Source organism: Rhinoderma darwinii, unplaced genomic scaffold (assembly GCF_050947455.1).
Source record: "Rhinoderma darwinii isolate aRhiDar2 unplaced genomic scaffold, aRhiDar2.hap1 Scaffold_69, whole genome shotgun sequence".
NCBI classification, from domain to species: Eukaryota; Metazoa; Chordata; class Amphibia; order Anura; family Rhinodermatidae; genus Rhinoderma; species Rhinoderma darwinii.
In genome coordinates, this window is record NW_027464249.1 from 782847 (window position 1) to 797691 (window position 14845).

At 44.9% G+C, this 14845-nt stretch overlaps 1 long non-coding RNA gene across 1 annotated transcript; it reads right to left on the reverse strand.

Annotated features, from left to right (window-relative positions):
- Positions 1-4325: 4325 nt before the first annotated feature.
- LOC142728757 (uncharacterized) lies at positions 4326-8811 on the reverse strand. Its single transcript, XR_012877746.1, has 3 exons — positions 8394-8811; positions 7226-7327; positions 4326-4832 (listed from the first exon to the last, which is right to left on the reverse strand). It is a non-coding gene; the product is annotated as an uncharacterized LOC142728757 (long non-coding RNA).
- Positions 8812-14845: the final 6034 nt, after the last annotated feature.

Sequence of the window (14845 nt, forward strand, 5' to 3'; positions counted from 1 at the left end):
GTTTTGTAGAATTTAGTGTGCACTCGATGTTGCAGAGTGAAAATGGGAGTTTTTCCATAGATATGCCAATATGTGGTGCCAAGCTTGTGCCACCATAACAAGACAGCTCTCTAATTATTATGCAGTGTTTCCCGGTTTTAGAAACACCCTACATGGGGCCCTAATCTTTTGCCCTGACATTCGACCAGGCTCAGGAGTGAAAGTGTACCATGTAAAATTGAGGCCTAATTTGTCGATTTACAAAGTATTGGTTCACAACTGCAGAGGCTCAGATGTGGAATAATAAAAAGAAACCCCTGAGAAATGACCCCATTTGGAAACTACACCCCTCAAGGCATTTATTAAGGGGTGTAGTGAGCATTTTCACTCCACAGGTCTTTTCCATAAATGATTGCAATGCGGATGGTGCAAATTAAAAATTAATATTTTTCCCTAGATATGCCATTTCAGTGACAAATATGTCATGCCCAGCTTATGCCACTGGAGACACACACCCCAAAAATTGTTAAAAGGGTCTCCCGGGTATGAAGATGCCATATATGTGGAAGTAAACTGCTGTTTGGGCACATTGTAGGGTTCAGAGCGGAGGGAGCGCCATTTGGCTTTTTGAGAGCGGATTTTGCTTGGTAGTAGATTTGTTTGATTATTGCTGGTGTTTCCATTTATAATGTGGGGCATATGTAAGCTGGGCAGAGTACATCAGGGACATAGTCAGGTGGCATAATAATGGGGTAAAAAAGCAATAAAATGATCCATAGATGTGTGTTACGCTGTGAAGCAATCCTTTCTGCACAGGCCGGTGTCGCACTGATATATGGCGTCCTTTCTTATCCCCGTTTTGGTCCACACTCCGCACCTTTGCAGTTTGGGGAATTTTGCTGGGAAAGTGTTGTCCTGGTATAATACGGGCACCCTCGCTTCCAGCAGATATGTTTGGGCCCTGCCCTTCCTGGTTCCCTAATTTTAGGTCCTTGGTAAATCGCCTCTTGAAACAGAAGAAATGTTCCCCTCGGGCCGGCACAACTGCATATTTTTTCTTTCCTGACTTATTGGAGCCTTAACTAATTTTATTTTTTCATAGACGTAGTGGTATGAGGGCTGTTTTTTTTGCTGGACGAGCTGTAGTTATTATTTTGAGGTACATGTGACTTTTTGATCACCTTTTATCCTATTTTTTGGGAGGCCAGGTAAACAAAAAAATACAATTCTGGCATAGTTTTTTTTAGGTTTTTTTTATACAGCGTTCACCAAGCATTATAAATTACATGTTAACTTTATTCTGCGGGTCCGTACGATTCTGGCGATACCTAATTTCTAGCACTTTTTTATGTTTTACATTTTTTTGCACAATAAAATTACTTTTGTAAAAAGAATGTATTTTTTGTCGCCAAGTTGTGAGAACCATAACTTTTTTGTCGACGGAGCTGTATGAGGGCTTGTATTTTGCGAGACGAGCTATAGTTTTTATAGGTACGATTTTTGGATACGTGCGACTTTTGATCACTTTTTATTCCAATATATGTAGGTCAAAGTGACCAAAAAACAGAAACTCTGGTACGTTTTTTTTTTACGTTGTTCACCGTGTGCAATAAATAATATTATATTTTGATACCTCAGGTCGTTACAGTCCCGGCGATACCAAATACGTATGGTTTATTATTATTTTTCAATAATAAAGGACTTGATAAGTGAAAAAGGGCGATTGTGTTTTATTTTATTACTTGAAACTTTTATTGTTTTCAAACTTTTATTTTTTTCACTTTTTTTTGACACTTTTTTTATACTTTTTTTTACACTTTTTCTCAAGTCCCACTAGGGGACTTGACGGTCCAACTGTCAGCTTTAGTTTTTTTCTAATACATTGCACTACCTACGTAGTGAAATGTATTAGATCTGTCAGTTATTCGCTGACAGCAAGCCGATTAGGCTTCGCCTCCCGGCGGGGCCTAATCAGCTTCCGTAATGGCAGAGCAGGAGGTCATTGTGTCTCCTGTTGCCATAGCAGCAGTCGCAAGTCCTGATTGCCTGTCAGGGCTGGCGATCTGCTAGCAACCGCTAAGATGCAGCAATCGCTTTCGATTGCTGCATCAAAGGGGTTAATGGCAGGGATCGGATCCTACCATTTCATGTGGATGTCAGCTGTAATATATCGCTGACCTCCACCGCTGATGACGCTGGATCAGCTCCTGAGTCGGCGCCATCTTGCCGGCGGCTACGGAAGCCGATCAGGCTCCGCCGCTGTACGGATCTTGACCGGCTTCCGTGCTAGGCAGACTGGGAGGCCAGTATTAGGCCTCCGGTTGCTATTGCAGCCACCGGAACCCCGGCAATTTCATTGCTGTGGTTCCAATGAGCTGCAAAGAGGTTAAATGTAGCGATCACGTTTGAACGCTGCATTGAAGGGGTTAATGGCGGGGATCGAAGCTAATTTTGGTCCCCGCCATTACAGCCGGATGTCAGCTGTCAGATACAGCTGAGATCCGGCGATGATGGCACCGACTCAGCTTCTGAGCCGGTGCCAATTATTTGGCGTAAGTATATGACATTTTGCGGGAAGCACTGGCTTTCCATGTCGTATACTTGCGACAAATGTCGGGAAGGGGTTAAGCTTTCTATGCATTTAAACGTCTTTTCTCCTATCCATATGGGACTGTTAATCAATGGATACAACAACTGGGGTAATACTATCATTTTAATTACGGCTATTCGATCTGCCATAGAAAGGGGTAACCTATTCCATATCTTAATTTTTGGGTGAGAATTTTGTAGCGGGTGTCGATCCACGTAGGGTAGTCTCTTCAATCAACCCATCGGGTTGACCACCAGATCATGGGTGCAGGGGATTTAACAGGAGAGTAATGGCTGTTTTTTTCATTTCAAAACATTCCATGCAACTAGTTTAATTTCTCGGACATTCCTTTTAAGGAAATATTTATCGGGGCACAATGCACCATTTCTGGGCGCTGTATCCAATGTTTATCTGGACAGTCGCCTGGTTATATTTCTGGACTTTGTATGCACTATTTACCTGGATGCCGGGTAATAATTATGTGAATTAGAAACAGGAGGACCTGCAATCTCATCAACATTGTCCTTTCCTCATAAAATGTTCTTCTTGAGACATCTGATGGATTACTCTGAAAATATGGCGTAGATGCCAATCAAGGTCTAAAGGTTGACATACTCAATGGCCTCCAGGATCTGAATTTTACCTTTTTCTTTCACTAACCCATTTCTCTAGGAGTCATATATAAAGGTTGGGTCTATGGAGCCCAGATGAGCTACATTAGCAACTTTGAAAGAGCAGCCTCAGAGACATTCAGCTCCAGGATGGTCTGTGCCAGATAAGTAGTGGTTCAGAACGCACTAGACGATGTAGGTGCACGAATAGGGTCCCAACCCAATTGTAGTCAAAATAAGTATTTGGCACACAAAGCTGAAGTTTAAAGAAGAAATCTTGATTTTTTTCAAGTGGTTGTAGATGCCAGAGGCTTAGTGCGACGCTTCGGTCATTACATGACCTTCATCAGGCACTGTGCCGTTCTGGTTGCTGGTACATCCAGTAGTTGGCGCTTCGTTCCGAATGGCGGCTGACCGCTGTAGTTGGCGCACTTGAGATTTCTTAAAACTTTGGCTTTGAGTGCCGAATACTTATTTTGGTCTGTGTCAGATGTTAGGGATGAAGTCTACAACTGGCCAGACCACCTATCTTTCCTTCGCTCTGGAAATATAGGACAGTCCACGAGGCAGCACATCATGTCTGGTCAATTCCCCTACTACTCTGTACACTAACATCTTCAAAAGAGAAGAGGAAGGTGCAGATGTGACGTTCAGGTTAGGTATTTGCAGTATTGAAGTTGTATTGTGCTCCCCTTGGAGCGCTGTGCAAAGGCAAAACTCCTTTATTGGAATGATGTGTAGATGGTTGGTACTCTATTTGGGTGCGCAGGCTTAGTTTGTTGTGTGCTCACTTGGCTAGGTCGGCATTAATGAGTGAAATGTATACAGTACCTTAGGAAAATACAGTGTGAGACAAAGATGATAACAGGAGCGCTCCCTAGAGTAATACCTTGAAAAAAAATGTCAATTAGTCTTCTCACCTTTTAAACCTCTTTGTTGATAAGAACATCGACTGGATGCAGTTGTCTCTCTTTTTGTAGCTTCTTGTTCTTCTGACACGGAGTACAGTATGTCTCAGGCTGGGGGATTTCTTTGCTGGACTTCAATGAATCAGTGACCATGTCCACAATTGATTACACAGGTATAATATAGATTTTATGAAAGTTCTTTGGAATTAAAACAAATTATTTTTATGTATTTGTCTATCCATTTTTATTAGAAATACAATAAATACATTGAGGTATGTTTTTATTGACATGTGTTGCTATCAGCCAGACAGGAAAAAAATATGGATGGCCTTAGGAATCTGTAGAGGCAGCTGTTCTACAGGAAAGGGAGTGCAGAGACCCTACCAAACAGGACGAGGGGAGGAAGTCCATTGCCGGGCATCTGAAGAGACTTGCCATTAAACACCCAAAACCATTGTACTTCAACGCAGCCCTGCGAATCATGGACAAGGCTTCATTTTCAAAGACTTCTGGACAGTTGTCTTTTAATTGGATGGATCTTAAAAACCCCTTCTGGACAGTGGGGGATGGGAAGGAGGAGGTGTGGACGGATGACGTTCCGGCATTCTTAAATGGACATTAGTGGTTCATATCTGCTGCCTCTTTAGCGTAGAGACCTTGATCTGGCACATCCCTTTCCATGGCTGACGTTCTCGACACCAGGGCTTCCTCCTGCTGATGTTGTACGGTACATTCCCTTCAGTTCTGAAACAAGAATAAATAAAATGTCCTAGTGAAGAGTTGCTCTCTTGAAGATATTCCCCGTGACCCACACCAAGACCCTTTGTCTGCCAGGTAGGTAGATAGTGCGTTCTATGTTCAACTAAGAGAAATAAATTCAAGTAAATCCGCTCAACTTTAAGATGCGGTTAACACAAAGGTTTCAAAACGGGGACAGATAGGGCGCCAAGCGATGGTAGAATTTTATTTAAATACGCGTTTCTGGCACGACTTGTCCCTTTATCTGATCTTAACCTGACGAAGGGACCAGTCAAGTTTAGTCCCGGACCAGTCCGGTCCAGAAATACAGTCAAAATAAAATGGGTTTTACTTTACTGTCCACGTGTGAAGTATTTGTGTTACCCGCCGCTTACCAATTTTTAAAGGGGAACTCCAAGAAAAATTTGTCATGCAATCAAAGGCGCAGTGCCCACCCAAACTACATCGCAGGATTTTATTTAAAAAATTGGCTGTTAACTATTGGATTACTCCAATATGTAAAGGCCAATATCACTAACAGCTCCTGGCTCAGCCAGCAGAGGTGGGGTCCGGAGCCGAATGGGACCCAGAGCTGCTGAAGGAGCGGGAAGTACATAAAGGGGATTTGTCCGGGGGTCTGAATACATTTTAGGGTTTGGTATTAAAGGGGTTTTCCAGGCTTTATAAAAATTGTAATTCAAACTGAAAATTGCACCATTTAGCAAATACCCACCTTCTAATTCTCTGCGGCTCCAGTGCCGGCGGTTCACAATCCCCTGCCGGCCTGTTTACATAGGCTGGACCAGTGATGTCCCGTATCGGCACATGATCGCACTAGTCAATCACTGGCCACAGTGGTCACGTGCCATACTTACTTAGATCACTTCTGCAGGCGATACCCTCCCTCTATACTGTCCTTACTGCAATGTTTTTATAGTGAGGACAGAATACAGGGAATATCTGGTACACAAAGTGTATTCTCACTAACCCTGCCCCATGACAAGCCATGCCCAATGAACCACGTTCTGTCAAAGGTAGGCCCTGTCAAGTCCTGTCTCAATCCATCTGAAACCGAAGTGTCCCTAGAAAGAAATTCAAAATATTGTCAACTATGCTCTATTAGGGTATAGTATGAAGAATCAGTGCAGTAGGGTCTATATACTACTATATACACAAAGCTGCCATGTGCTGAACATTGCAAAACACACTTTTCATAAAAGAGCGTTAATTCCAGTCCTGCAGTCACCCTGATGACCTAATACTGTGCCAGTACTTGAGGTAGGTGTGCCCCTTTATATATTACTTGCAGCCAGAATTGGCACCGGGATTATCAGCTCATTGACGAATTCTTGAGGTCACATTTGTGTCTTGATGTCACCAGTCTGAACCAATCCTACACCACTTGCTCTTTATAGAATTTTCAGAAAAAAAAATACCCCTAGCAATAAATACTGCATGTAAATAATATTCTCATTACAGTACAACAACAAATAAATGGAAAAAGCGCCATATCCCTATTAGGTCCCGCGGATATCATAGAGGTGGTCCTTGACTTCCAGTCCTGCAGTCACCATGAAGACTTTGTGCTGTCAGTGCAGGCAGAATAAAGCTGACATGGTGACAATGTAATGTTTTATATGTACTACTACTCCCTGTACTGACTGATAGTAGAGAGTATGGACTAAGCTGAAGGATTCCCGACTCTTATCAATTCTTTAAATAGGGAATATGCCCTGAATACTAACCCCAAATTTATATTACATTTATAGTAGGACAGATTTACTATTCAAATTGAGCCAGAATTATGGCGTACATGTTGTGCGCCATATTTATTAATTGTTTTAGACACATTTTGCGGCGTGCTTGACAAGGGGCGTGGCCTAGAATAAAGGGGCGTGTCTTAAACTAAGCCAACCAAGAGGTGGTATAAGGAAGAGAAAAGTGTCTAACATGTCTAGCAAAATCTATCATACATCGTGCACCACTGTGATAAATTTGGCGCAATTTCTGACTTCCTTGTATCAGTTTACACTGTGTAAAACTCAGATAGTTTTAGGCCCCATGCACACTAACTTATTTTTGCGGCCGCAATTCACCCGCAAATCTGCAGGTGAATTGCGACCCCATTCATTTCAATGGGCCCATGCATACGACCTTGGTTTCCACGGTCCATGCATTGCCCAGGAACCTGGACCGCAAAAACAACGGACATGTCTTATTACGGTCGTGTTTTGCGGTACAGGCTCATAGAAAATAATGCACGCGGTCATATGCACGGCCCGCGATTTGAGGGTGGCCGTGGGTGACACTCCGCGGACGTACGAGCCGCAAGTCACGGTCAATGCACCTCACTACGGTCGTGTGTATGAGGCCTTAGTAAATCTGCCCCATGGTAATACCAGTGACAGCCCGCTCTTTCCCGGGGGGGGGGGGGGTACAGTCCTCCGCACATCTTCATCCACGTCTCATCTTGTATGTGCCGGATACTTTTCTCCTTATACCTGAGAAGTAACAAAAATAACATCAGAAACTAAAAAAACACAATTCGAAGTATTTCTCCCCATTTCTAAAAATAACATTTCCTGCAGGTGAATAATGGAAAATATAAAGATATAAATATATTCAGGCCTATGTGTCTGTCCAGGGGGTCAGTGAGGGTCCTGCCTGTTATATGTGGGGAGGTCGTGCTGCACAATAACGGAGGGGAAAATGTCTGTACATCAATATATATTTGTCTCTAGGAGCCCCTACAAAGTCTCAGTGAGGGCCCTGTCTGTTATACGGGGGGAGCTTGTATACAGCGTTAGTAACAGGCATGTCACTCCAGTATAGATATTTTGGGTGCGGGTTCTTCGACCCCACTGTCCATAGTTTAATTAAACACCTTAAGAAAATGGATCATCACTAAGAAGTTTTATTTAAAGGGGTACTCCCATCTTACTATTTCTCTGGGACTGACACCTATGTGGAAAACGGAGGTCTCTCCCTGACCCTGTCCTGCTTTTTTCCCACATCCCTGTCCCGTCTAATGGCTGCTGATTCCAGGTGGAGAATGACTTCGGAAAGGCCTCGCACGTCCCTCTCTCTATTCTGTTCTATGGAAGTTTCGGAAACAGCTGAGCGCTGTTGAACTATTTGTGTAACTCCCATAGTACAGAACGGAGAGAGCTGTGTGCATGCGCATAGGTGGATATCACATAAACGTCTGAGATGGAGAAAACCCTCTAAAGAGATTATGTAATTAAAGGGGTTGTACATAATTAGAAAAATAGAGCTGATATCTTCCAAAAACAGAGCCACACCTGTCCACAGGTGATGTGCGGTGTGTGGACAGCTTAGCCCTATACATTTCAATACAGAAAAGCTGCAATACCACACACAGCCTCTGGACAAAGGTGGCGCAGAGCTTCCATTTGGGTCATAGAGAGGGTCTCCAGCGTGATACCCCCCTCTATGATATCTAAATACCCTTATAGGGCATTTCAGGTGTAACCAGAAGTTAAGGTGATACAAAAAAATATTCCATACATGAGATTTCCTTAATGGAGATATTGTAACAATAATTACTGAAAATATGTAATTGACTTTTTCCTCCATTGTAGGAATAGAACCCGAGAAGTGACGTTTTGGACTACGGAACAGTCGATCCTCCGGATGAAATGCTGTGTGGTTGGAGCGCAGTCCCAGGAGCGCTGGTGCTGATGTGCTGATCCATGTTCTTCTTATCTGGAGCTTGTATACAGAACACGCGATCCTTCTGGTCCGACCTACTAACATATATAAGCACAGCCTAAACACACACGTAATGATATATAATAACATAACATTAACATAACATTACTATGTATCAGCCCTGATACGTCAGTCTCATCATATTTCTGGGGTCCCCGCACACAGGATATACGTTACCTCCTGTGATGATGTCACTTCCCTGTATTTCCTGTATGAGGGTATGTTCACACGGCGGGGGTCCGTAACGGCTGAAATTACGGGGATGTTTCAGCCTGAAAACATCCCCGTAATTTCAGCCGTACCGGCATGTGCAGGCGCTTGAACGCCGCGTCAATTACGGCCGTAATTAGCGCTGCTATTCATTGGAGTCAATGAATAGCGGCTCCAATTACGGCCAAAGAAGTGACAGGTCACTTCTTCTACGCGGGCGTCTATTTACGCGCCGTCATTTGACAGCGGCGCGTAAATATACGCCTCGTGTGAACAGACAAACGTCTGCCCATTGCTTTCAATGGGCAGATGTTTGTCAGCGCTATTGAGGCGCTATTTTCAGACGTAATTCGGGGCAAAAACGCCCGAATTACGTCCGTAAATAGGCCGTGTGAACATACCCTGACATGGCTGCTCTTCCTCTTCCCGTTTCCCTTTCTGATGTATTTCCTCTTCCTGTGTGATAAGACGTGTGCTGTTGCCTCCTGCTGTGTATAACACGAGATGCAACATGTCTTATAAAACATGTAAATAATAATCGCAGAAAGCAAAAAACATTTTCTTCATTTCCATTCACATCAATGGTTATTTGTTTGCAGCCGTTTTTCTGAGCCATACTTGTCTGTTTTTAGAATCAACTACAGGGAGATTTGAGATGTGGTTTGAGAATTTCTTTCCTATGTAAACCCCACCGATAAGGACAGCTAAGAAGCCTCAGTTATCAGCGAGCGACCCCATCATTAGACTAAGCAGAGTGCCCCCATACAGTGCCAGCAGAGTATTGTCCCTTAAACAGTGCCAGTATACTGCCCCCTCATAAACAACACTACCAGCAGAGACCCCCTCAATAAACCATATTGCCAGCAAAGTGCCTCCAATAATTAGTGCCAGCAGACTGCCCCCAATAACCACTACAAGCAGAGTTCCCCCTCACAAATAGTCCCAGCAGACTGCCTTCCTTTATGCAGCTACATCATGTAAGATCTTCCCTAGTTTGGAAGTCTCCAGGACAATCTGGGAGAGAAGACAAGTGTGATGTAACCTGGTTGCAGTGTGTAAATGTAGCCTGAAACATCACGTGTAGCCCCTAAGTCTATGTTCACATGTTACATATTTATTGCAGATTTCCATGGTCAAATTGACACATAAAGTATGAATGTGAATAGGGTTCTAGAAAACTGCATAAACTTGCAGCAGTAACAATCTGCAGTAGATTGTAATGCAAAGGATGCACAGCCAAATATTCTGCAAAAGCCACATGTAATATATGGAGAAATATTAGGCCTAGTTCACACAGAGTTTTTTTGGAGCGTTTTTTTAAGTGGAAAACGCATCGAAAACCGCACCAAAAAACGTCCGAAAACTAATCTTATTGATTTCAATGGGATGCAGAGGCGTTTTTCCCACGAGAAAAAAACACTCACAGGAAAAAGCAGCGTCAAGCCCTTTCTTCAAGCGTTTCCGTCTCTGACCTCCCATTGCCATCAATGGGAGGCAAAGAAAATGGTTTTCGCAGCATTTTTGCCTGCGGTGCTCAATGGCCGTGGTCGAAAAATGCGTAAAAAAAGCGGCAGAAGGAATTTTGAGGCAGATTTTTCCACCTGCAAAAAACTTGGTGTGTAAACAGGGACTTCGTGTCCACATGTGACCTACTCTATCCAATCACAGCTGTAATTCCAGCCAAGGCTGCCTAAGATTATGTTCACACCCCCCACTTCTCCTGCGGTTTGGCCGCTGCAGCCCGATGAGGAGGGATTTTAACTAGAAATTGTGGATATAAAGAACATGCAGAGGTTTCTGTGTGACAGTCTAAGGGCATGACCAGACGTGGCGGAGTTCTGCATACACTGTCCGCATCAATGCCGCACATAATCTGCGTTGCAGATTCTGTCGCGGCTTTGCCTAAAATGGGCATTAAATTGATGCGGACTGGCCGTTGCGTATTGAGGGGGAAAGGGCTTCCCTTCTCTCTATCAGTGCAGGATAGAGAGAAGGGGCAGCCCTTTCCCTAGTAAAAGAAAAAGAAATTCATACTTACCCGGCCGTTGTCTTGGTGACGCGTCCCTCTTTCGACATCCAGCCCGACCTCCCTGTATGACGCGGCAGTTCATGTGACCGCTGCAGCCTGTGATTGGCCTGTGATTGGCTGCAGCCGTCACTTGGACTGAAGCGTAATCCCGGGAGGCCGGACTGGAGGAAGAAGCAGGGAGTTATGGGTAAGTATGAACTTCTATTTTTTTTACAGGCTGATGTATATTGTGATCGGATGTCACTGTCCAGGGTGCTGAAACAGTTACTGCCAATCGTTTAACTCTTTCAGCACCCTGGACAGTGACTATTTACTGACATCGCCTATTAACGCTCCTGTAATTACGGGTGCACACACGTAATCACCCGTAATTACGGGAGCCCCATTGACTTCCTCAGTCTGGCTGTAGATCTAGAGATACATAGGTTTAGCCAGAATGAAGAACTATCATGTTAGTAAAACCAGTACGCTCCGCAGCACACATAACATCTGCGGACTTCATTGCGGAATTTTCACTCTCCATTGAAGTCAATGGAGAAATTCCGCAATGAGTCCGCAACAAGTCCGCTACACGTCCGCAACAGCCAGTGTATGCTGCGGACACCAAATTCCGCACCACAGCCTATGCTCCGCAGAATTGTCCGCAACGTGTAAACGAACCCAACTAAAAAGCTGTGGAAAGCAATGGAGAAACGTGTACGCTGCGGATTTCCGCTGCGGACTATCCGCAGCGGAATTGCAGAGCAATTCCGCCACGTCTGGTCATGCCCTAAGGCTCTGTTCACATCTGCATTGGGGTCCCGTTCTGACGTTCCTGTCAGAGGTTTCCGTCAGAACAGGACCCTGAGCAGACACAAACTGACACCGACGGAAACCAGGGGTTTCCGTTTCCATCACCATTGATTTCAGTAGTCGACTAAGCTATTGCTTCCGGCAAAACGAAGGGTCCGGAGCACAAAAGAGACAAACGGAAACCACGGGCACCGGCTCCGTCACCATTGAAATCAATGGTGATGGAAACGGAAACCCCTGGTTTTCGTCGGTGTCTGCTCAGGGTCCCGTTCTAACGGAAACCTCCGACGGAACGTCAGAACGCAGAACGCAGATGTGAACAGAGCCTAATATGGATGAGAAAGGGGAGGTGGGACTACTCATTTATTATGCCCTGATACTGAACTGGTATTACTAGTATTATACCCTGTTCTATGAACTTTACCCGCTGGAGTACCCCAAAGATGCTTGTACCATTGATCGAGGTGATATGTGTTTTGTAGTAAAATTAAATTGGTATTTGATTATTTTTTTTACAGTTAATATTTATTAAAAATTCTGTTTTAAAGTTTTTTGCCTGGCAGTGATAGTTTGATATTTGTCCAAAACCTATTTATTTCCATATTTCATGGATATTATGAGGTGGGACTACTCACCTAACCAGTATGTTCCTGACGGGAGCTGCATGCGTCCATCTCATCAAGTCTCCGATCTCCTGGCAGCTCCACTTTGTACAGATCCTACAATGAAAATCTATGCAAAAAGTTTACACCAAAAAAACAGAAAATTCTACTGCGGAACCAGGATTGTTGTTGTGTGGCAGGGCTGCACCTCGCCCTTCTGCTGCCGGAGGTAAACAGTGAAATAGCGCCCCCACCTGCATCACCATAGAGTGGCCATGTGGGGTAGAGAAAAGATAGCAAAGAAAATATAGAAAACCTTTATGTTTACATGTAGTAGAAATCTATTTAATACAAGTGAATAATATTTATAAAAATCGTAATCACATGCTGCGTTAGGCCTCATTCCCACGACAGGGTTTCCCGGCCGGGTGCTACTACTGCAGCGACGCCACTATCGCAGAGCAGGGAGGTATCTCCCCGTTCTGCTATGTGCTAGCCGCACTTTAGCTCCTTGAAGGAGCGGAATCCCCGTGTTTTCGGGGATTCCGCTCCTGGACAGAGCGCTTGATGTCTCTGTCCATATCTGGGCAGTGACATCAGGGGAAACTCCTGAAGCGGAATCCCCGAACACATGGGGATTCCCCTTCAGGAGTTGCCGCTGATGTCACTGTCCAGATCTGCCCGGCCCGGATGCAAAACTTTATGCAAACCGGCCGGGCAGAATGGCCGATTTTACCGGCCGGCACTCGGGCACGACCCGGTCGTGTAAATCCCGCCTTAGGCCTCATTCACACGACAGGGTCCGAGTGTCGGCCGGGAAAATCGGCCGTTTTTGGCCGATTTTCCCGGCCGGTTTGCATCCGTTCCGATTCTGTTCCGGGCCGTGTTGCTGTTTTTACCGGCCGATTTGGACCCGATTTGCATCCGGTTTTTCCCCTGACCGTTTTTTAATCGGATTAATTTTTTGCACTTTACTTATTTTTTTATTATTATGTTCTGTCCCTCAAAGGTCAAAAAAGACCTTTTTGGAACTTTTAATATTTTTTTTCTTTCTTTTACACCATGTTTTTCCCTGTAACTGGAGCTGCACAGCAGCCCCAGTTACAGGGGAAATCAGCCCTCTCACAGTGACGATTGTCACTAATAGGATTGTGCTAGGTCTAGTAAGACCCAGCAGCAGTCTGTCACTAACGGCACCCGGCGATCATGTGACCAGTCACATGATCACCGGGAGGAATAGAGACAGCACCGCTGCTGTCTCTATTTCTATACACAGCGTTCATTGAGCGTTCATTGAGCGTTGTGTAAAAAGACATCGTAGAAGACAGAAGCAGTGAAAGCTGCTTCTATCCTCTCCTCAGGGTCCCCGGCAGTCACGGACAGCCGGAGACCCGACATTCAGCTGCCCGATCGCGCGGGCAGCAAGTTAAAACCCGAGCCGTAAAAAGTCTATGGCTCGGGTTTTAAGGACCCTGACCGCTGGCCGTAAAAACACAGCCAGCGGTCGGGAACCGTAACAAGCAGGGGAAGGGAGCCAGCGCAGCGCTCCCTTCCACCTGCTGTACACCCCGACCCTGCCACACAGTATCACCAGCGTAGCCATTAGTCCGAATGGCATCAACTCCTCCTCCTCACATGCACTCTGCACTGTGAGGAGGAGAGAGTGCGCGAGTGACGGTTGACTCGGGACACATTCCGGTGATGGCCGTGTATTACCCGGCCCCATAGACTTCTATGGGAGCCGGGCGGCTGGGTACCCGGCCGAATATAGGGCATGTCCCATTTTTTGACGGCCGGTTTTCCTGGCCCGTCAAAAAATCGGTCGTGTGAATAGCCCCATTAGGGGTCTATTATTCCTAATGCAGCCGGGTGCCGGCCGATTTATGAACGGCCGGCACCCGGCCGGGAAACCCTGTCGTGTGAATCCCGCCTTAATTCTGCAGTGTATTACTGACATACCTACCTACCTGCACTCATTATATTACACTCATACATTATATACCTACCTGCACTCATTATATTACACTCATCCATTATATACCTACCTGCACTCACTACATTACACTCATACATTTTATACCTACCTGCACTCATTATATTACACTCATACATTATATACCTACCTGCACTCATTATATTACACTCATCCATTATATACCTACCTGCACTCATTATATTACACTCATCCATTATATACCTACCTGCACTCACTATATTACACTCATCCATTATATACCTACCTGCACTCTTTATATTACACTCATCCATTATATACATACCTGCACTCACTATATTACACTCATCCATTATATACCTACCTGAACTCACTATATTACACTCATCCATTATATACTTACATGCTGGCCCTTTAAGAAACGGCCTGGGCCAGCGCACACTTGGGATCCGGCTGCCGTGAGCAGGAGACATCAGTGGACGTTAGCGACCTCGTGGTGGAGGAGGCTGTCAAGCAAGGTACAGGATCCAGCGACGGAGACCACTGGCAGGAGAGGGACCTGCCGCCAGCGTTACAATAACTTTACCCCAGTACTCTGCAGTCCAATCAATATACTTAAAACAGGATGTCAGTCTGTCCTTGATGTTTTTCTTGGAGAGAAGTGGCTTCTTTGCAGCTCTTCTTGACACCAGTCCAGCCT